Source organism: Bos taurus, chromosome 8 (assembly GCF_002263795.3).
Source record: "Bos taurus isolate L1 Dominette 01449 registration number 42190680 breed Hereford chromosome 8, ARS-UCD2.0, whole genome shotgun sequence".
NCBI classification, from domain to species: Eukaryota; Metazoa; Chordata; class Mammalia; order Artiodactyla; family Bovidae; genus Bos; species Bos taurus.
This window is the reverse complement of record NC_037335.1, coordinates 99,171,805-99,196,694: the sequence shown is the minus strand read 5'-3', so window position 1 is coordinate 99,196,694 and position 24,890 is coordinate 99,171,805. Positions and strand designations below refer to the sequence as shown.

The window sequence follows — 24,890 nt, the reverse complement described above, 5'->3', positions numbered from 1 at the left end:
ACACTGATAGCACTGACTTCTGATTCATGGATGATTCTTGCAATCACAGTCTGTTGATGACTGGAGGGATTCTGGGGGTTACCTAGTCCAACAGCCAACACAAACTTCTATGTCTGACCTGGGACTATCCTCTGTGTTGAAATACACTTATTGTTTTCTTTTAGCTCAAAAAGCTGAAAAGGCCTATTTGTTTTTTGTTTTTAGAATCCTCTCACCCACCCACAAGATGACGTATGTGTTCAGAACAGCCCATGATTATGCGTGTACAGATGTAGCAAGAACACTTATTTCACCACTGCCAAGTCTGACCTACGACGGAAGATAAACAATGACCTCTCAGAGATAACCCAATGACACCATGGACTCATCAAGGGGACTTTGCCAAGGAAAAGCTGCCCCTTAACCACACATGGGAGAGAAACCAGTCCAATGTCACGCAAGCACACTGCTCACTGGTTAAGCCAAGAGCCAGAAGAGCTAGATGATGTTCAATTGCTATAAGGCTATGGATGCTTAATCTGGCATAATCTTTTCAGCTCTGCTATGCTGAATAAAGCTGGAGAAGCTATTTGGTTACTTGGTGGTATCTCTAAAGGTAGCTTATGTATCTCTTCATTAAATACTTTCATCTCCTGATATAAACATTAAATGTCAACATCAAAAGTAACACTGCCTAAAATTGCCCACAAGATTTTTTTTAATATAAATTTATCTATTTTAATTGGAGGTTAATTACTTTACAATATTGTATTGGTTTTGCCATACATCAACATGAATCCACCACGGGTATACACGTGTTCCCCATTCTGAACCCCTCTCCTACTTCCCTCCCCATACCATCCCTCTGGGTCATCCCAGTGCACCAGCCCCAAGCATCCAGTATCATGCATCGAAACTGGACTGGCGATTCGTTTCATACATGATATTATACATGTTTCAATGCCATTCTCCCAAATCTTCCCACCCTCTCCCTCTCCCACAGAGTCCATAAGACTGTTCTATACATCAGTGTCTCTTTTGCTGTCTCGTACACAGGGTTATTGTTACCATCTTTCTAAATTCCATATATATGCGTTAGTATACTGTATTGGTGTTTTTCTTTCTGGCTTACTTCACTCTGTATAATAGGCTCCAGTTTTATCCACTTCATTAGAACTGATTCAAATGTATTCTTTTTTAATATGCTTTGAGGAGGATCATTGGCAAGTTGGAAAACATTTGTCTCTTCTGGAATTGGAAACTGATTTATCCTTGAAGGGAGAATGTTCTTTTGCTCTCAGGAAAATGTGAGGAGAATATTTACTTATGCGAATGCAATTAAGTACTCATTAGAATGTAAGCCCTATGGGGGTGAGGATTTATTTTTCTATTTTGTTCACTTATATGTCCCCTAGAACAGTTCCCAGCACATAGTAGGCTCTTAATAAATATTTGTTGAATAAAATAATGTAAAAATTCCCCTTGAGCAAGATCTCAAGAAATTGTACTCTCTTGGACATATCTTTTGTCAGATCCAAGTCTTTACAGTTGATGGTGTCCATAGATATGTATTATGGCTTCCTCAGTAGCTTAGTGGTAAAGAATCCTCCTGCAATCCAGGAGATGCACAGGAGATGTGGGTCCAATCCCTGGGTCAGAAAGATCCCCTGGAGGAGGAAATGGCAACCCACTCCAGTACTCTTGCCTGAAAAATTCCATGGACAGAGGAGTCAGGCAGGCTACAGTCCATGGAGATCACAAAGAGTCAGAAGCAACTGACTCTTTGTATTTCAAAACTGAAATACCATGTTATAAGGTGGTTACAAAGGTAAGGCTGAATGGAGAAACAGGAAAATCTTGCTGGAGAAGTTGATGCTCAGGCTATGTCTTTAAGGATGAATAACATTTAACCAGAAGAGCCTGGTAAGCTGCAGTCCATGGGGTCACAAAGGGTCAGACACGACTGAGCGACTTCACTTTCACTTTTAACTTTCATGCATTGGAGAAGGAAATGGCAATCCACTCCAGTGTTTTAGCCTGGAGAATCCCAGGGATGGCAAAGCCTGGCGGGCTGCCGTCTATGGGGTAGCACAGAGTCAGACACGACTGAAGCAACTTAGCAGCAGCAGCAGCAGCAGTGCATGTGTTCACATGTCTGTGTGTATCTCTGTGTGTCTGTGTGTCCAAGGAGGTGAGGAAAAGTAGTGAGAAGATGTTCTAGAAAGAAGGACCAACAAAATCAAAGACAAAGAAACGGTAATCAGCAGGGTGATATCTACTTGTTTCTGGCATTTGCTGGAATGGGAGGCAAAAAAAAGGACCATAGTATCACTCCACACCAGAACCCCCTTTTACATACAATGCAGTATAATGCTGTCCCGTGGAGCTGTGCAATGCCACGGTCCTGAAGAAGGTGCTTAAGGATGAGGCTGGAGAAGGTCAGTAAAGGACCTTGCCTGTGCAGGCTTCACTAAGGGACAGGATGATGTTGGCAAACACAACACCCCTTCTTACCTCCAAATCACAAGGAGAGAACTGTAACTGGAGACACTCAGGGTCTCTCTTAGTTTAGGATAGACAGCTAGTTAGAAGCCTGCTGACACAATTTAGACAAGAAATGATAAATAGGGTAGCCATATTTAGCATGGGAAAGAGAGAATTAAGAAATACGCCAGGACACAGAAAGTGTGGGTAAGAGAAAGGCACCAAGCCCGATTCTCACGGTTCGAATGACTGACTGAAAGATGATAAGACCAACTGAGACACAGCATTCAAGAGCAGCCTTGAGGTGCCACCAGGGGATTCAGACCTCAACAAACGAGAAGCTGATCCTCATTTCCCTCTGGACTGGGACCACCTCGTATTTTGTTGTGTGACCAATGAAACACATGCTCCCTGGAGAGCTACGCAGAGAGGTCAGGAGAAAAGTAATATCTGAGGAACTAATGGAACTTAATTTTCTACCTATCTGGATTGCTATGAAAGTACGGTGTCAGAGGACTTAGAGGAAAGTGAGTGATTCAACAGATTACTCAAACATTGTGTTTTTGATTATATGTTAAATAAGGTAAAATACTCCTCTTAGGTGAAACACACTGATTGAAACCGCCCACCCTGGCCAGGCACCATAGTAACCATTTGAGTGAGTTGTTTTATGACAGGAGATCCTGATAAGGAATACGGAACTAATAAGCCACCACCAACCGGAAGAGTTCAGGAAAGGTCGAAAGGAGACACCGCGTGTCCGTCCACTTCCCAGAATCCCTCTCACTAGCATCCATCTTGGCTGAGCGATGCATGCGCCATCAGGAAAGACTCTGAATTCAAATGATTTGCCAAAGACCACCTGGAAACTAATCCCATCACCATAAAACCCAAGACTTCAAGCCACGCGGCAAAGCTGTTCTCCTGGGTTCCCTTACCCTACTGCTCTCCACCTGGGTGCCCCTCCCAATAAAATCTCTTGCTTTGTCAGCACGTATCTCCTTGGACAATTCTTTTCCGAGTGTTAGACAAGAGCCCAGTTTCGGGCCCTGGAAGGGGTCCCCTTTCCTGCAACACTCCCAATAAGAAATCATTTGATTTTCAGGTAGCAAAAGTGCCATTATTGGAAGGATCCATAAGTTACACACCCTCCTCCCAGCCGCCATTTCTCCCCTATTAAGTTTCTATTCTGGATACAATTTTTAAATATCCTCCTTTGAATCAAGTGAAGCATACCAACCTTTCCATCCCATCACCTTTGTCAGTTACACTCAATGACACTCCTTGACCCCCTCTCTTGGCTGGTGTCCTCCTCATATCCCATGAATGCCTTATGTAAACCCTTTCATCATCATTTCCTGACCTCCTCAAAATCCAACAAATTTACTTCCGTTCCACTCAAGGCAGCTACACTCGTCAGATTTCACACTGTAATGCCAAACATGAACACAGCCTATTTTTAAAGAAAAGGGAAGTAATAGTCTTATTTTACTTTCTCAGATTTCCAGAATCCATATTCTTCCATAACCACTCCCCCACCCCGCCCCTGGCACCCCTACAAACTTACTGCACAATGAAAACAGCAGGGGCATTCCTGGGTTGAGGTCGAAACCTCAGGAAAGAGATGGTGCTGTGGCATCTCCACCCTCTTCTGGCTGTCTCTCTCCCAGCCATGCTGGATGTGTGAGCCATTCCTGGGGGCACAGATTTGAGGAACAGAAGCTAAGGAAAAGTATGGGATGAGATCAGTTTATCTTCTTGCTCCCCAGACCTACTATTCTTGGTCCTGGAACTCTCAGACCATTTAGGAAAAACAGAAGTACACCCTGGCCTCTTTCCAAATGAGTGAAAGAGAATATTTCCATGCATATCTCCAATGTTGGCCCAGTGAGTATGATACAAATGCCTACCTGGGCAGTGAACTTGAGTCACTGAGAAGGTCCAAGTCTGGCTCAGGCTAAGATTTGAAGCCTATACAGTGTGCATCAGTTAAACATTTTGAAATGGAGTGATTTTGTTTTTACAGTCTTCCCCACTCCTTTTCTAACCTCTATGCCATTCTCTCAAAGATGCAGGCCCAGGATAGTTTTAGGTGAGTTTTGTAACTTAGCACACAAACACCAGGCATGTATTTTATTTATTTATTTATATTTTTATTATTATTTTTTAAAAATTTAAAACTGTTTCCTCTTTTATTTATTTTAATTAATTTATTTTAATTGGAGGCTAATTACTTTACAATATTGTAGTGGCTTTTGCTATGCTGCTGCTAAGTCACTTCAGTTGTGTCCGACTCTGTGTGACCCCATAGACGGCCTCCCACCAGGCTCCTCTGTCCCTGGGATTCTCCAGGCAAGAACACTGGAGTGGGTTGCCATTTCCTTCTCCAATGCATGCAAAGTGAAAAGTGAAAGTGAAGTCGCTCAGTCGTGTCCGACTCTTCACGACCCCATGGACTGCAGGCTACCAGGCTCCTCCATCCATGGGATTTTCCAGGCAAAAGTACTGGAGTGGGGCGCCATTGTCTGAATCAGCCATGGGTGTACATGTGTTCCCCATCCTGAACCTACCTCCCACCTCCCTCCGCATCCCATCCCTCTGGGTCATCACAGGGCACCAGCCATGAGCACACTGTCTCATGCATTGAACCAGGACTGGCAATCTGTTTCACATATGATAAGACACATGCTTCATTGCTATTCTCTCAAATCATCCCACCCTTGCCTTCTTCCACAGAGTCCAAAAGACTGTTCTTTACGTCTGTGTCTCTTTTGCTGTCTTGCATATAGGGTCATCGTTACCATCTTTCTAAATTCCATATATATGCATTAGTATACTGTATTGGTGTTTTTCTTTCTGGCTTATGTCTCTCTGTATAATAGGCTCCAGTTTCATCCACCTCATTAGAACTGATTCAAATGCATTCTTTTTTTAATGGCTGAGTAGCATTCTATTGTGTATATGTACCACAGCTTTCTTAACCATTCATCTGCTGATGGACATCTAGGTTGCTTCCATGTCCTGGCTATTATAAACAGTGCTGTGATGAACATTGGCGTACACGTGTCTCTTTCAATTCTGGTTTCCTCAGTGTGTATGTCCAGCAGTGGGATTGCTGGGTCATATGGCAGTTCTATTTCCAGTTTTTTAAGGAATTTCCACACTGTTCTCCATAGTGGCTGTACTAGTTGTACTAGTTTGCATTGCCACCAACAGTGTAAGAGGGTTCCCTCTTCTCCACATCCTCTCCAGCATTTACTGTTTGTAGACTTTTTGATAGCAGCCATTCTGATCGACGTGAGATGATACCTCATTGTGGTTTTGATTTGCATTTCTCTGATAATGAGTGATGTTGAGCATCTTTTCATGTGTTTGTTAGCCATCTGTGTCTTCTTTGGAGAAATATCTGTTTAGTTCTTTGGCCCATTTTTTGATTGGGTCATTTATTTTTCTGGAATTGAGTTGCAGGAGCTTTTTGTATATTTTTGAGATTAATTCTTTGTCAGTTGCTTCATTTGCTAATATTTTCTCCCATTCTGAAGGTGTCTTTTCACCTTGCTTATAGTTTCCTTCGTTGTGCAAAAGCTTTTAAATTTAATTAGGTCCCATTTGTTTATTTTTGCTTTTATTTCCATTAGTCTGGGAGGTGGGTCATAGAGGATCCTGCTGTGATTTATGTCAGAGAGTGTTTTGCCTATGTTTTCCTCTAGGAGTTTTATAGCCTCTGGTCTTACATTTAGATCTTTAATCCATTTTGAGTTTATTTTTGTGTGTGGTGTTAGAATGTGTTCTAGTTTCATTCCTTTACAAGTGGTTGACCAGTTTTTCCAGCACCAGTTGTTAAAGAGATTGTCTTTTCTCCATTGTATATTCTTGCCTCCTTTGTCAAAAATAAGGTGTCCATAGGTGTGGGTTTATATCTGGCCTTTCTATTTTGTTCCATTGATCTATATTTCTTTGTTATGTCAGTACAATATTGTCTTGATGACTGTAGCTTTGTCGTATAGTCTGAAGTCAGGTAGGTTGATTCCTCCAGTTCCACTCTTCTTTCTCAAGATTGCTTTGGCTGTTTGAGGTTTTTTGTATTTCCATACAAATTGTGAAATTATTTGTTCTAGTTCTCTGAAAAATACCATTGGTAGCTTGATAGGGATTGCATTGAATCTATAGATTGCTTTGGGTAGTATATTCATTTTCACTATATTGATTCTTCCGATCCATGAACATGGTATATTTCTCCATCTATTTGTGTCATCTTTGATTTCTTTCATCAGTGTTTTATAGTTTTCTATATATAGGTCTTTTGTTTCTTTAGGTAGATTTATTCCTAAGTATTTTATTTTTTGTTGCAATGGTGAATGGAATTGTTTCTTTAATTTCTCTTTATGTTTTCTCATTGTTAGTGTATAGGAATGCAAGGGGTTTCTGTGTGCTGATTTTATATCCTGCAACTTTACTATATTAATTGATTAGCTCTAGTAATTTTCTGGTGGAGTCTTTAGGGTTTTCTATGTAAAGGATCATGTCATCTGCAAACAGTGAGAGTTTTACTTCTTCTTTTCCAATCTGGATTCCTTTTATTTCTTTTTATTCTCTGATTTCTGTGGCTAATACTTCCAAAATTATGTTGAATAGTAGTGGTGAGAGTGGGCACCCTTGTCTTGTTCCTGACTTTAGAGGAAATGCTTTCAATTTTTCACCATTGAGGATAATGTTTGCTGTGGGTTTATCATCTATGGCTTTTATTATGTTGCAGTATGTTCCTTCTATTCCTGATTTATGGAGGGTTTTTTATCATAAATGGATGTTGAATTTTGTCAAAGGCTTTCTCTGCATCTATTGAGATAATCATATGGTTTTTATCTTTCAGTTTGTTAATGTGGTGTATCACATTGATTGATTTGTGAATGTTGAAGAATCCTTGCATCCCTGGGATAAAGCCCACTTGGGTCATGATGTATGATCTTTTTAATATGTTGTTGGATTCTGTTTGCTAGAATTTTGTTAAGATTTTTGCATCTATGTTCATCAGTGATATTGCCAGGCATGTATTTTAAATGAGCAAAGAGGGCCCAGTAGAGGGACAATAGAAAATCATAGGGACTATGACCAACCATGGGGACCATACACCATCTGGAAGTGGTACTCTGGACTCAACCCCAGCCAACTACCACCATGGAGGAATATAGGTCTAGTGTGTCTAGATCTTCTGAGTTTTCTCAAGGGAAACAAGAAAACACCTTTACTTTTACATAAAATCTCCCCAAAGCAAATGGTTAGTGACTACTAAAAATTTTTAAATAATCCCATGGATCAGAGGCCATATTTGCCCTTTATAATCTCTGTTTCAAGGGATCAGCTGTGATGGGTTTGAATGTTCACAAACCGCAAATGTGGATGTTTCATAGCTTTCCTGCAGAGTCACATAATTGGCTACACGGCTACCTAGGAATGAATAGGCTGTGAGGGGAAGCCTCTGGGCTTCTTTAAAAGATGCTGGTTGTTATAGAGGAGAAGTCAGGGCATACACAAGTTTTCTTGAGGGAGTTATGGGTTTCAGGATAAGTCAGAACAAGCCACTTAATGCACCTCTAAGCAGATGAGTGACAGGAAGGGAGTAAGGACACTTATGAAACTCAGAGGTGGCAGCAGTTCTGGAAGCTTCTACCCACCCTCTTCCACACAGATGACTAGTTTGAAGCCCATTCTCTTGACTGTACGTAGGTGTGACATACAAGATGGTAGCCAGAAGCCCATATGTCCCAACTGTGAGACCCTCTGCCTAGGGTGGCATTTCTGCCTCCCAAGCTGTCCTTGAGGGCTCTTCAAACTACATCCACATTCTCCAGCCCCCTAGGCTTAACTCATGGTTCTAGTTAACGTTACAGATGATTTTTCCCCTGGGCATTCTCTTTAACTTGAGCTACAGCCCTCTGCGCCAGCATCTTAAGCAACTTACAAAGATGAACTTGACTAAGTGTGTTTATCTCCAACAACACATCACCTCCTCCCTTTGCATTTTCCATATTCATAAGCATCATTTACATAGCACTCTAACACCAAAACATTAGAAAGTGTGTAAGTCCAAACAAAACTAGTGAGCAGGAGAGAAGCTGGATCTGAAAAGTGAAATCAATCTCAAGGACCTATGAACCTCTTCCAGACTCACAATCCTCCCATGGAGATTCCTATTTCCACAGAGGGCACTTAAGGACCCAAAATATTTTAGAAGTTCCTTTCTTCATCAAATGAATCTCTGATGCTCAGATTTCAGACACTGTGACTGGTCTTGGGAAAAATATTTGGGTACAGGGTAGTCTTTCAAATAATATCAATTTTTGAATGAATATTAAAGTTCAACATAAAGGAACAGATGGATCAGATCAAATATGGCATTGTGCAAATGACTGAACTCTCCCACCCAAATTGCTAACAATCAATGTTTTTCAGAATACTTCTGGGTTTGAACTTGCTGTGCTATAAAGCAAATATGTTCTAGAATATATCTTGCTTCTGTGCCACAAACCTTTCAATTTCCTTATGAAAACAAAAGAGGCCCATGCCCCCATCTGCACTGCAGGAGCCAGGTCAAGCACCAAAGCAAGTACAGACTGCCAAGTTTAAGAGGGATGAGGGGAGGACACAGACTTGGGGACAACCTGGGGTTAGAACCAGCAAACTTGAGGAGGGGCGAGGTGAGGACACCAAGAAACCCAAGAAAAATGTTTGATCTCATGAGTGGATGAATCCGAGTACAAGGAAGTGGAGAGGGTTAGATGGGGAAACAAGCAAGTCTCAGGAGTCTTCCTGTAAGCATTCCACAGGGTGGGAGCACAGGAGAAGTTTTCAGGTGTGGTTTGTGTTGCTAATATCAGAGTTAGTGTAAAGTGTAAGCACTTCTGAAAATTTGGACAGTTTGATTTCAGCACACCCATAGCCCATTCTGCCTTGCCAGAATCCCGGAGCCCATACAGACAATGGTTACTTGTTGGCAGACCAGATATTGGGAGCATTTTCTTTAGTTTTGGCTTTAATTTTAATAACTTTTTTTTCAGCTATTGAAGTGCCTCTAATAAGTCATTATCTTTTTTCTTTTATTTTTACACCATATCAAAATCTCAACCAATAAAGAAGATGTGGTATGTACATACAATGAAATATTAGCTATAAAAAAGAATGAAATCTTCCCATTTGCAGCAACATGGATGGACCTAGGGAATATCATCCCAAGGGAAGTAAGTCAGAGAAAGACAAACGTCACACGAAAGCACTTATATTTGGAATCTAAAAAATAATATCAATGAATCTATTTGCAAGATAGAAGGAGACTCACAGACAGAAAAACAAACCTATTATCAAAGGGGAAAGAGGCAGGGATAAATTAGGAGTATGGGATTAACGTATACACACCACTGTGTATAAACTAGAGAAGCAACAGGGATTTACTATATAACATAGGGACCAATATTCAACTTCTTATAATAACCTATAATGGAAAATAATCTAAAAAACTACATGTGTATATATACATACATAAAGTTGAATTACTTTTCTGTGTACTTGAAACTAACACAATAATGTACCTCAACTATATTTCAAGAAAACCTTAATCTGAAGACATATCCATTATTGGCAAAAATGCTAATGCTTGAGTCTCCAGTAGAGGGCTGTCTGAATAGAATGAGGTATAGGTAACTATATATATAGTAAAATATTTTAAAGTTACAGTACATCAGAACTAGGTACACCTTAGTTGTTTTTAGTATATGAGACATTATCAAATAATACCATATTAGATTGAGCTTCCCTGGTGGCTCAGGTGGTAAAGAATCTGCCTGCAATGCAGGATACCAGGGTTCGATCCCTGGGTCAGGAAGATCCCCTGGAGAAGGAAATGGCAACCCACTCCATTATTCTTGCCTGGAGAATTCCATGGACAGAGGAGCCTGGCGGGCTACAGTCCATGGGTTTGCCAAGAGTCAGACACGGCTGAGCAACACACACACACACACACACACACACACACACACCCCCCATCAGGGTAGAATACGAGGCATGTCAAAAGTGAAGATGATGGCATAGATTTGAAAATGGTCACTTATGGAAGATTGAACAAATAAAGAGGTACATGTGGATAATATGAGTCTGGTTTCTCAATGTCAGAAAATGAAGTAATAAATGTCAAAAGAAAAACAATAAAATCTATGGTGTTGGACTGAAATAAGAGGTTTGGTGTTAACTCACAGTTCTCAATTTATATATAGATATATAGAGAGATAAATAAAGATACATAGATAAATAGATAAAATTTATATAGAGATATAGAGAGAGATAAATAAAGATATAGAGAGATAAATAAAGATATATAGAGAGATAAATAAAGATGTGTGCATATGTAGGGGTTCCCTGGTGGTTCAGTCAGTAAAGAATCCACCTGCAATGCAGGAAACTGGGTTCAATCCTTGGGTTGGGAAGATCCCCTGGAGAAGGAAATGGCAACCCACTCCAGTATTCTTGCCTGGAAAATTTCATGGACAGAGGAGCCTGGCAGTATATGTAATACATACACACAAACATATATTCCCTATTCCCACCCACAAAGAGAGGGCCTGGGAACAGTGATACCTCAATAAAAATCAGGATATCTAGTCCCCAGGTCTGGGTTTCTAGACATCATTCTCCACTAAAAGGGACCAGTGCTTCTTGGAGAAATGTCTTTTTCTAGAACTGGAACTGGAAAAGTACAAGATAAGCCTGAAACAATTTATGAAGTACTCAAATTACAATGGAACGTGTTGAAAGGACAGGCACCAATCTGGACTGATTTGGTTTCAGGAGCCAAGTTGAGGGCAACAGAAATAATGATAGAAACAGATTATAACCCATTGAATAAAACAGAATTCTATGAGTCAATAATAGTGGAAAGGAAAAAAATGGGGAAAAGAGAGAGAAAGAAGCTTAGCTGAATGATAAATGGGCTATTGAGAAGAGAACTTTATAGAGGAAAAACCTGAAAGGTACCATCTTAAGCAAGTGATCAAAGTAAACATCACCAGTAATGGGACCAATTGACACCCTTCTCCACCTGATGGGACACTGTGAGAAGAACAAGTATCACTTCTGTGTTATTCCGGCCAAAGATGCATAACCTGTGTTCAGTTCAGTTCAGTCGCTCGGTCCTGTCCGACTCTTTGAGACCCCATGAATCGCAGCATGCCAGGCTTCCCTGTCCATCACCAACTCCTGGAGTTTACTCAAACTCATGTCCATCAAGTGGTGATGTCATCGACCTGTGTTAGTCATGAGGAAACACCAGGCCAAACAGATCGAGGGACACTCTACAAAATAACTGACTGATAATCTTCAAAGGTTTCAAGGTTATGAAAATCAAGGCAAGAGTGAGGAACTGTTCCAGGTGAAAAAGACATGACAACCAAGTGCAACTCATGATTCTGAACTGGGTTTTTTCCTATGAGAAAGTGTGAAAGTGTTAGTCGCTCAGTTTTGTCCAACTCTTGGTGACCCCATGGATTGGAGCCCACCAGTCTCCTCTGCCCATGGAATTCTCCAGGCAAGAATACAGGAGTGGGTTGCCATTCCCTTCTCCAGGGGATCTTCCCAACTCAGGGATGGAACCCAGGCCTCCTGCATTGCAGGCAGATTCTTTACCATCTGAGCCACCAGGAAAGCTCTTTCCTACACAGGATATTATTAGAAAGCTTGAATGTGGTCTGAGGATTGTATAGTAATACAATAACATATAGTAATAGTAATAATGCATCTAAGTTAATTTCCCAATTTCGATAGTTGTATTGTGGTTTTATGGAAGAATGGCCTTGTAGGAAATATTGTACACATGAGACAGAATGACAGACATAAGGCTGGCAAATTATTCTCAAATAGTTCAGGAAATGAGAGGCCTTGGCAGTATTTCCAACTATTTTGTGAGCTTATGATTGTTTCATCTGTTAAACATATGACCGAGAGACTAACACACATGCATAAAATGGGTTTCCCTGATGGTTCAGATGATAAAGAATTTGCCTGCAGTGCAGGAGACCCAGGTTCAATCCCTGGGTCAGGAAGATCCCCTGGAGAAGGGAATGACAACCCACCCCTGTATTCTTGCCTGGAGAATTCCATGGGCAGAGGAGACCGGTGGGCTCCAATCCATGGGGTCACCAAGAGTTGGACAAAACTGAGCAACTAACTTTCACACTTTCTCATAGGAAAAAACCCAGTTCAGAATCATGAGTTGCACTTGATTGTCATGTCTCTTTTGCCTGAAACAGGTACTAATATTTATTAAGTATACTGATCAGTTGAAAAATAAAAACATGTAATTAATCACCATTTGTTCCTCTTGGGAAACACAGTGTTGAAAAATATGTGTAAATTTCTGATTTTTCTCTCTGGTTTTACCAAAATCTTTCTCTTTTTTCTAGTATCCATACTTTTTTTCTTTTTTTTTTTAAAAAGCAATAGCAATAATCTCCTCTCTTCAGCCTTATTTTATAAATCCTGAACAAAGTAATTTGGGCATTATTCAACTGTTAAGAATAACCAAAATAGATGGTTGAATACTAGGGCTTTAGCTTCCTTTTAATTTTTGGTGCAAGAATTTTAACTTAGCAGATATTGGCCTGATTAGGATCATAATAAATGTACATGAAAAATGATGAGAATTTTGAAAGAAGGAAAAAGGCTCTGAGCATGAGGGTCAGAGGAAGCCAAATTGACACAAATCAGAACACATAAACAGAGAGAACATTATTAGTAGGAAGAAAAACACCAAAAGCTCTTCAACTTTGCACTCAAGTGCCAGGAACAATAAGAATCCTCAGGCATACAAGCAAAGAAGGGTCATGGACATTAGACTACTGATTCTTATCAACTGCCACTGACAGAAATCACTCAAGTTAGGTCCTAGAATTGAAACTCAGATGCCGCCATTGTTGCCACCAGGGTAAATTCAACTCACTCTGTTCAACCAGAGCCAAGAACCAGAAGCAGAAACGGGTGAGACCAGGCATCAGTTTAGCATGTGAGAGCCAGAGAGCCCAGTCTCCACACTCCACACTAGCCTTATCACAGGAGCCAAGAGAAGATGAGCCAAGGACCCAAGGGGTCCTGGTCCAGACAAGATCCAGGTGCACTTTAATCTACACATTTCTATGGTGGGTGTTATCACAGTGGAGCCTCAGAATGAGAGTCAAAGAATAACTCAAAGGACATACAGTTAAGTTATTAGCATACTATTTAATTATGCATGAGGGAAAACAATAATAAATTGTTTTATTTATTGTTCCTCTAACAACAAAATAAATGACTTAAATATGAGAAAGAATGAGAGGAGACAAAAATAAACAAACAAACAAAAAACTGAGCTACTTTTGATTTCATGCTTTGGGTAAAATGCTGATCAGCTGGCAGCCAGCCAGAAGGTTGTCTGGGGATTTTTGCCCTTAGGCAGACAAATGGGTCATCAAAGGAAGCAATTTCAGTTATCTGTTTATTCTCTGGAAGACCTGGGGGGCTAACCTGGACACAGACAAAACAGGCAGTCTCTGCATTAAGTCCTGCAGTGTATCTTTGCCAGCACCTTCAACTCTAGGACTGCACCATTTCCTTATTTGAATTGCTCACTGATAATCACACAGGTAAATTAATAAGAAATCAAGAAAATTCAGATTTCAAATGAAATTAAAAAATAGAATGCATCTTCACCGTTGGAGGTGGAGGAAGTCTTGACTGGACTTGCCTCCCCACATTGAGACTCTGCCTCACCACTCTGCCCTTTCTTTTTCTCCATGGCTAACAATCTTGCCATCCTGTTTTTGTTCTCCAAGGTGTGCCTTTGCTGGCAACTCTTAAAATGACCAATTTCCTCTGGGTTTCCTGGGACGTCCCAATTTAGCACTGAAAAGTCCAGCAAGCTGAGAAGTCCCTCGATTCCAGGCACAGTGGGACACCTGGTCACCCCAGTATTTTCCCCTTGAACTATAATAATCAGGTCCATACTGCAAGGGTAATAAGATCCAAGAATGCTGTATTTTGAAGACATTTCTGGAAGCATCCTGCATTTTCCATCAAGCTCTTTCAGTAATTTCTATTTCTGCTTTATTGACTATGCCAAAGCCTTTGACTCTGTGGATCACAATAAACTGTGGAAAATTCTGAAAGAGATGGGAATACCAGACCACCCAACCTGCCTCTTGAGAAATTTGTATGCAGGTCAGGAAGCAAAAGTTAGAACTGGACATGAAACAACAGACTGGTTCCAAATAGGAAAAGGAGTATGTCAAAATTGTATATTGTCACCCTGCTTATTTAACTTATATGCAGAGTACATCATGAGAAACGCTGGGCTGGATGAAGCACAAGCTGGAATCAAGATTGCCGGGAGAAATATCAATAACCTCATATATGCAGATGACACCATTCTTATAGCAGAAAGTGAAGAACTACTAAAGAGGCTCTTGATGAAAGTGAAAGAGGAGAGTGAAAAAGATAGCTTAAAGCTCAACATTCAGAAAATAAAGATCATGGCATCCGGTCCCATCACTTCATGGCAAATAGATGGAGAAATAGTGGGAATAGTGGCAGACTTTATTTTTGGGGGCTCCAAAATCACTGCAGATGGTGACTGCAGCCATGAAATTAAAAGACACTTACTTCTTGGAAGAAAAGTTATGACCAACCTAGTTCAGTTCAGTTCATTTCAGTTCAGTAGCTCAGTCATGTCCAGCTCATTGCAACCCCATGGACCACAGCACACCAGGCCTCCCTGTCCATCACCAACTCCCAGAGTCTACCCAAACCCATGTCCATTGTGTCGGTGATGCCATCCAACTATCTCATCCTCTGTTGTCCCCTTCTGCTCCTGCCCTCAATGTTTCCCAGCATCAGGGTCTTTTCAAATGAGTCAACTCTTTGCATCAGGTGGCCAAAGTACTGGAGCTTCAGCTTCAACATCAGTCCCTCCAATGAACATCCAGGACTGATCTCCTTTAGGATGGACTAGTTGGATCTCCTTGCAGTGCAAGGGACTCTCAAGAGTCTTCTCCGACACCACAGTTCAAAAGCATCAATTCTTCGGCACTCAGCTTTCTTTATAGTCCAACTCTCACATTCATACATGACTACTGGAAAAACCATAGCCTTGAATAGACGGACCTCTGTTGGCAAAATAATGTCTCTGGTAGATGCTTGCTCCTTGGAAGGAAAGTTATGACCAACCTAGATAGCATATTAAAAAAGCTGAGACATTACTTTGTCAACAAAGTTCCGTCTAGTCAAGGCTATGGTTTTTCCAGTAGTCATGTATGGATGTAAGAGTTGAACTATAAAGAAAGCTGAGCACTGAAGAATTGATGCTTTTGAACTACAGTGTCAGAGAAGACTCTTGAGAGTCCCTTGGACTGCAAAGAGATCCAACCAGTCCATCCTAAAGGAGATCAGTCCTGAATATTCATTGGAAGGACTGATGTTGAAGCTTAAACACCAATACTTTGGCCACCTGATGCGAAGAGCTGACTCATTTGAAAAGACCCTGATGCTGGGAAAGATTGAAGGTGGGAGGAGAAGGGGAAGCTTAAAGACATGAGATGGTTGGATGGCATCACCGACTCAATGTACATGAGTTTGAGTAAACTCCGGGAGTTGGTGATGGACAGGGAGGCCTGGAGTGCTGCAGTCCATGGGGTCGCAAAGAATAGGACACAACTGAGCAACTGAACTGAACTGAACTCTTTTTAAAATTATGGTAACACATACATAAAATTTACCACATTAACCATTCTCAAGCGTACAATTCTGTGGCCATGAGGTACATTCACACTGTTGTGCAACCATCCATCTCCAGAACTTTTTTATCCTCCCCAACTGAAACTCTGTACTCATTAAACATGAACTTCCCCATCTCTTCCCCCAGTACTCGGCAGCCAGCATCCTATTTTCTCTCTATGAATTTGACTCTTCTAAGTACCCCATAAAAGTGGAATCACATAATATTTGTCCTTTTGTGCTTTTGGTGATTTCTTAAATTATAAATTGAATTTTACTGATTTTCAATTGTAATAGCTAAAACAACCAGCTGTTGACTGAGATCTACTAGCAGATGGAATCAATATGCAATGTTTTTGGGGGGTTTTTTTTTTGGCCCTCTACTCACCTTTAAAATTTTATTTAGTGGATGAATGAATGGTTTCCTTACCTCTGACTCAAAACCTGGGCAAGCCCCAGGACTTTGCTGGTCACTCTTAAGGAATAAGCAGTTGGTTACTTTCAGTAACAAACAAAAATCTTAATTTCAAAATCAGGACACATTTGATGTCTTATTAGAAACCCTGCCCTCTTCCTACTAATCTGGGGGGTGCTTTGTGTGTATGGTGATCCCCACTTGGCCTCTTGGTCATAGTGAAATCCCATGTAGCATACATATAATGAGAAAAGAAGAAAGTAGATGGTCTGTCAACTCAAATCATTAGCAAATCTAATCTAAAAGACATTGACAAAGACGTTTGATGGGAGACCAATTGGAGTCCATCTACCTCCATAACTAGGTTCTTCCTTTAACTTTAAAATACCCAAGACTTGAGATCTGAGAGCTGGAATTTCCTTGCACTTATTACGTACTACAATATTCTTTAAGTTTTATACCAAAAAAATGGTATGGTTCACTGTTATAGTATTCTACTTGTAGTATTCTATAATTACTTGATGTCATATTCTACTATAAAGGTATAAAAAATTAAGTTAATAATTTCCCACACTAATCCCATCTCCAATTCCCCAAAGGGAGTAAACATACCCAATATTAACAGGGTAGAGTCTTTCTTTACCTTTTTCTCTCATAAAAATATTACATCACAGTATTCAATACAAATCATTAAAATTTTGCATCATAAAAATATCACATATATATGCACATTAGATGGACATCATATTCATATCTTGTATCTTGCTCTTTTTTCCTTGGTAGATCAGAGACTTCCCACTCTAGTCTTTGTAATTCCAAACTTGTTTGTTTTCCCCAAGAGAGAAAAGCGGTGGCTACTCACAGTGTGATTTAGAGGCATAAACATAGAGGAGACATTGTCTGGTCGTCCCAAGCTGGCTTTATTTGTCTAGCTGTGAAAGGCTGCTGACTTTCATTCATAAAGCCTAGGTGACTCTGTTCCTGAATCACGGAAGAGAAAGGAAATGAATGAATGTTCCTTCGATGGAGCAGATGAATGAACGAATTAAGTAGCCAGTTGGTTTAATTACAGCTTTTAGTTTTCCCTCACTGAATAAGCACTGCAACCATTCCACCTCTGGTTGAAAACAAGTAGCTGCTACTGTGTGATTATATATCTGAAATCAATGAAGGGAAAAACAAATAGTAAATTCACTCCCTGGATTTTTCCTCTTATGGTTTACATGTGGTCTACCTATTTCTCTAAAGTCTCACCATTTTTAAACAGTGCTCTTTAGACCATCAGCATCTAAAATGTGAGGAATGCTAAGTGCAAGTGCAGATTCCTGGGCTGTGTTTTGCCCTCCTTGGAGTAAAATATATGAAAATAGAATTCATATTAAAAAATTTTCCACAGGTGATTCTGACATACACTAAGTTGTTTGAAAATGACCCCTAGGCCTCACCACAGGTTCAGAGATTTGCTGATCTCATCTTCTGAAAGACTGTAGTCATCTTCTCTAGACTTCAGAATCCTGGCATTCTCCCATCTCCTCCCCTTTTCTGTCAATCACCCTCAAGCAGGTAAAAGGAAGCTTGCATCCTCTTAGGTCTGACTCAAGGCAAAGTAGGCTCTGGATAGCACCTGGGTCTGCAGAAGAACATGAAAAAGGAGCTGCTGATTTGGGCCTAAGAACTGTCCTTGACTCTCTGGGTTCAGACCTAGGAAATAGTAGTTCTGAGTCTTCTGGGACCCAAACAAGCATTAGAGATAAAACACTTTCTACAAAGTGAAGAGGAACTAAAAAGCCTCTTGATGAAAGTGAAAGAGGAGAGTGAAAAAGCTGGCTTAAAGCTCAACATTCAGAAAACTAAGATCATGGCATCTGGTCCCATCACTTCATGGGAAATAGATGGGGAAACAGTGGAAACAGTGTCAGACTTTATATTTTGGGGCTCCAAAATCACTGCAGATGGTGACTGCAGCCATGAAATTAAAAGACGCTTACTTCTTGGAAGAGTTGGACTATAAAGAAAGCTAAGCACTGAAGAATTGATGCTTTTGAACTGTGGTATTGGAGAAGACTCTTGAGCATCCCTTGGACTGCAGGGAGATCCAACCAGTCCATCCTAAAGAAGATCAGTCCTGGGTGTTCATTGGAAGGACTGATGTTGAAGCTGAAACTCCAACACTTTGGCCACCTGATGCGAAGAACTGATATTTGAAAAGACCCTGATGCTGGGAGGGATTTGGGGCAGGAGGAGAAGGGGACGATGGAGGATGAGATGGCTGGATGACATCACCGACTTGATGCACATGAGTTTGGGTGAACTCCAGGAGTTCCAGGACAGGGAAGCCTAGTGTGCTGCAATTCATGGGGTCGCAAAGAGTCGGACATGACTGAGCGACTGAACTGAACTGACTGACTTCTAGGAGAGGCTAAAGCAGCGTGCAATCACGTTTGTGGATGCGAAGAGAAGGAAATGGCAACCGACTCCAGTATTCTTGCCTGGGAAATCCCGTGGACAGAGAAGCCTGGTGGGCTAACAGTCCATGGGGTCACAAAGAGTCAGACACGACTGAGCAACTGAGCACATATTTTCTACCTGTACGAGAGGCTAAAGCAGCAGGCAAACACATTTGTGGATGCTAAGAAGAAAGCCAGGAAGGAGAAGAAGAGCAATGATTAATAAAGGCAGTGACTTTGCTGTCACTCTCAATGGCAACTGCCAATGACTGTTCTTGAATGAGTAAAGGTCAATGTGTGAACAAATGATTAGATAAATGTTTCATACTTTCTGGTGAACGAAAACAACAGCAGCAACAACAAACACTTTCCTAATCCCTAAGATTGTCGTCCACGGCAGCGGGCAAGGGTGGCAGGCACATATGGGTGCTTTATATTAGTCTTAGAATGTCATCTGTGAATTTTAGTAAGGAACACTGGGCTTCCCTGGTGGCTCAGGGGTAAAGAATCTGCCTGCCAATGCAGAAAACACAGGTTCAATCCCTGGGTCGGGAAGATCCCCTGGAGAAGGAAATGACAACCCACTCCAGTCTTATTACCTGGGACATCCCATGGATAAAGGAACCTGATGGGTTTCATGAGGTCATGAGGTCATGGGGTCTCAAAAGAGTCAGAAAGGACTTAGTGACTAAACAACCACAAAAAGCACTAGTAGAAACTAACTCAGTAGGTTTTAAAACTCTGGAGGTCAAGCATGGAATTCCGTAGAAATGCTCTGTCATGAAGACACTGCTAGGAAACAACTCTGGAGCTGTGTGGTGTTTGATTCAGGACCTCACAAATATAAAAGAGAAACAGTGAACTGAGAAAAGCCAAAAGTCAGAAAGCTGCCCCAAGCAAACACATTACTGCCCTCCCTGTTAAGTTCTAGGCTATTCACCCCAACCTCAAGGACTCTGAGCTCTTCCCAGCTTCTAACTTGACCAGACATTTTTTTGGTTATAATAAAAGGAGGAAGAAAATAGATTATTTGGAGAAGATGGAAAATAACATGAGAAAAATGAGAAAATCAGCTGGACTAAAGACATACTTGCCACCAAAGCATCATCCTTTCTTCAAGGATATAATCTGCCTGCTGAGCCTATCCACAAATATTTTTGAAACTCAGAAACATACAGCACACTCTTTATAAAAGGATATTACTGTTACTTCTTCAACCAAGGACCTAAGCACCTTGGGTTAGATAAGATAGCACCTAATGTTCTCCATCTCCTAGTATTTACACCCTGTGTAATCCCCTCCCCTTGAGAGTGGGAAGGCCAACAGAATACAGCATAAGTGATGGGATTCACCCACATGATTACATTAAAAATCTCTGTCTTGCTAGATTTTCCTTATTGCTTTCTCCACTTGCATACTTTGATGAAAAAAGTGGCCACGCTGGAGAGGTCCACAGAACAAAGAACTAGAGCAATCTCCAGCTAAGAGCTGGGAAGGATCTGTAACCTTTAGTCAAAAAGTCCTCTGAGAACTAAATAACCTGAAGGAGCTTAGAAATGGATCTTTCACCGCTGAGCTCTCAAATGAGACCACAGCCTCAGCTAGCAAGTTTATTTCAGTCTTGTAAGAAACCCTGAAACAAAGGAATCAGCTAAGCTATGCCCAGCTCTTGACTACAGAAACTGTGAGTATTAATAAATGTGCATCATTTTAAGCCATTCAATTTGGGATAACTTGTTATACAGCAATAGATAACCAATGCAATACTGATCTAAGCTGAGACATCAAGGAAAGAATGTCTGTTTTTCACAATTTTGAACAATTAATCTTGCTGACCATGCTAGAGTCTGTAAAATAAGACACACTCTTCCAAGCTGCCTATATCCAGCACATATGTGGCAACCTCTTTAGCCACAGGGAGGCGGTGGGGGGTGGGGTGGGGGCGGAAGGGCTTTGAGAGGTGCCAAATGGGAAAGTCATTTAGTCCATGAAGAGATACTTACTGATTTGTTAAAACAGAAATTGGTATTGGCTTGTGTTCTAAAGAGCTTTTAAATCTCAGAGGATGATAAATCGAGTGCTACCTCCATATTTTCAGTCAGAGGCTTTAGTTATAAGTAATTCCACATGCTGTAACTCTCAGCAGTATACAAGGAGGCTGCCATAGGAAATGAACCCTCATGTGCCTGAAGCCAGAGTTTATATTATCTTTATGATGAGATTCACATCAACACACACACACACACAAACTGTTTTTGTGAGAGGACGGATTAACTGAACTTACTTTTCAATTGCATCAGCTTCTTTTTTAATGTAATGACGAATGGATTCAATTAGACAGAAACCATATTGTGGCTGACATATCAAGGGTGTTACTTCTTCCCACAGATTTCATTATGCACACCGACTAAAGGCATTGCCTTTCTCTGCTGTCTCTCCAGGTTACACTTGTAGGCAGCTCTTTGACCAGAGACAGTAGATTCTTCTTAATGAGACCCTGGCAAAAAGGAAAAGAGAAATCCTCTGAGACACTGGTCAAGAGACAACAAGGTACTTTCTCCTCTTTTTACTCCCCAGCTTCTTGGCATTGCCCTGGCTGCATGCCTCCTCTATCTTCTCATGCACATGCTGCCAGCAGAACATCCACGGCAAATAAAGAGCCAAGCTCTTGGGCCGGGCCATCTGCAGGGGCTGCGATGGAGCTGGACACAGCTGACCAATGGAGTTAAGACTTGAGTCACCCAGTGCTTCTCTTTGTTAAATTCGCACCATCTTTACCTCTGTCACCAATCTCAAGTTAGAGGGTCCCCACGATCACTCTGGTTTGACAATTTGCTGGAAGGACTCACAAAACTCACTGAAAGTTGCTATATTCACAGTTACGGTTTAAGACAGAACAGGGACAGAGATTAAAAGCAGCTAAGGGAAAAGAAACATGCAGAAGTGTCCAGGAGAGTCCAAAGCATGGGACCTCTAGTTATCTTCTCCCAGTGGAGTTATGGACACACTTGATTTCTCACAGCTCCAATGTGTGACGATATGCATGAGCCAGTGCCAACCAGACAAGCTCACCTGAGCCTTGGTGTCTACAGATTTTATTGTGGCTCAGTCACATAGCCATGGCTGACTGGTCATGCGGTCAACCTTAGTCTCCAGAGGTCAAATTCATACCACATGACCCAAGGACCCTTCCTATAAATCACACTGCTAGCATAGGCTATCTGGCTTGGCCAAAGGTCCCCAGGTTAAACAAATCAAGGCAAGATATTCCTAGGTCTTAGAGGTTACCTCCCAGGAGCCAAGGGCAAAGGCCAAACCTCTTTGGGTGAAAGATTAATCGTTTATTGTCCATCCAGACCTTCTTGTTCCACTTGACAGAATTTCTCTGCAACATCCCTCCAAACTTACACCTCTCCTAATCTATTCCATCCTCAAGAACAACACCAACCATCATCCAAGTGATCAAGCCACTTGCACCCTAATTCAAGCCACCATCAGTTCTCACATTGGGGGTTTCTGGCAAGTGCAGCTGGGTAGATAGATGAAGGTAGCTCAGACCGGGCGTTTGGGGGGCCCTGAGTGTGTTGCAGAGTGCTAGTACCGGCCCAGGATGCTGCACCCTGGCCCTCCTTCCCCCAGAAGGACCCCGAACCTCCAGCCAGGGCTTACTCGGTTCGCCAAGGAAGCCTAGCTTCAGAGCCTGGACAAGAAGATCTGCTCCCTGCCCAGTCCTGAGTCCCAGACGCACAACTCAGAAAGCAAAACTCAAGTTTCAGAAACTGCTGGGCCCCCAGAACAGAAGGGGAAGAAAGCACATTAGAAATCCCAGGTGCGGGTCCCTGTGGAGAAGCCTCAGGGCAGGAAGTCAGCGGCAGTGAAAGAGGAGGCGGAGGCCTTCAGCTCCACTGCGGGCCCTGCGGATGGCCTGGCCTCAGCGCCCGACTCTTCATTTGCGGTGGACGTCCTGTGACAGCGCCTGCATGAGAAGATAGGGGAGGCACGCAGCCAGGGCAACGCCAGGAAGCTGCTTCCCACCTCTTTGGGGAAAAGATGCTGGAGGAAGCTGAGGCAGCAGGAGTGGGACCGGAAGTAGAGGGTGCGGAGGGAGCTGGGGATGAAGGAGAAAGCCGCCAAGGTCTCCAAGAGGCCCCCTGAGCTGCCGGGCCAGCCGGGCTGCTCTTCACTGAGGTAGAGATGAGTCAATAAGAGGGGCAGGCCTGCAAGGCGCAGCGCAGGAAGGAGAGGAGGCAGAAGGTGAAGGGGCTGATGGGCTGGAGCAGCTGCCAGACTGGGTCGCGGCCTAGGCCCGGGAACTTCAGGCCAAGATGCAGGGACGAACCTGCTGTACAAGGCCAAGGGCGTGAAGATCCTCAACGGCCAGCACCTGCAGCCGGAGGTCCAGGAGAAGCGGCGGGCGCAGCGCGGGTGCACGTGTGAGAAGCGCAGGGCCAGTGGCCCAGGTGGTGGGGAAGATGCTGCTGCAGGACCGATGGCGGCAGAACCTGCGCAAGAAGGCGGTCAAGGCCGAGGGGCGCCTGGAGAAGGGCCGCATCCTGCACCCTGGTTCTGGAGACCGACCTGGCCTGAGGGCCCGGATGCTCGACCCCAGGCAGGCCCTGGCTCTGGGTGGAGAGCGGACGCTGTCACACTCCGCTCAGCGACTTGTCCAGGGCTCAGGCCGCGTGGGCACAAGAGCCTTCAGATCTGGGGAAGGGTTGATCCACATCTAGACCCCAGCCTCCTCTCATGAGGCCAGAACGCTCCCTGAAAGTTGCAGGGTTGGGGACGAGGGAGCGGTAAGGAGGCGGTGAGCGCCAGGTAAGGAGGGGCGGGCTTCACTGACCCGCTCTGTATCTCCCGAATTCACAGGAGCAGAAGGGAATGGCCTTTGGGACTGCTGTGTCAGCCCCAAACTCTTTTGAAAAGGACGAAAACCAGCGACTGAAGCCAGACCGAAGGTGGAATTGATGGTCTCGGCGACTGGAAGAAGGCGGGGCCATCCTCAGGTTGCCTGGAATTGAATTATTCTACGTTTATTTATAAGATGAGTAAAGATTAGAATTTAAGATAAGCATGCACATTTAAAATCCTAAAATAACCACAGAAGATACAGTCTTACTAAACTAGGAGGAAGAAGTATGGAGTGGGATGGACAGTGTCAATCTAGAAGGAGGTGGGAGAGAAAAACCTCCAGCTAAGCCAGATGAATGGAGGATACACAGAGGCAGAGTTAAGTCCCAGCTCACAGCCAGCCAGGTGAATTTTATGGTATGTAAATTATTTTTTTAAAACTGTTAATAAAATTCTTTTGACTAATTTCTAGTTAAGAAACAGATGGTAACCAAAAGGAAGCTGGTGTTGGCTGTATTGGAAGATGAAGTCAATTTTAAGATAAAAGGCACTGCTAAAGAGAAGGAATATCCCCACGTGATGAAAAGGGGTTCAAATCACCTGGAAGGTGGAAAAGCTGTGCACCAGGAACATATCTCCAAGTCTGTCTAGCAGAAAGTGACACAAGGAGAAATCAAGTCACAGATCAAAGTGGGAGATTTTTAACATCTCTGTTAGGAATTGATACACAAGCAGATAAAAATCGGATGGCTATGGAAAGTTCGGATGAAAACAGTTATAAGCTTGATCTGATGGACACACAGAACGGTATCTGAAAACAGTATATACTTCAAGCACACATGGAACAGTGGGGGAAACTCTCAAAGTTCGTAAAACAAGTCATATTTTAAAGTGTCAATGTCATACAAAGTATATTACCTGGTCATAGC

At 42.3% G+C, this 24,890-nt stretch overlaps 1 pseudogene; it reads left to right on the top strand.

Moving 5' to 3' along the window:
- The first annotated feature begins 226 nt into the window (after positions 1-226).
- On the top strand, positions 227-23,840 carry LOC112447758 (surfeit locus protein 6-like; annotated as a pseudogene).
- Positions 23,841-24,890: the final 1,050 nt, after the last annotated feature.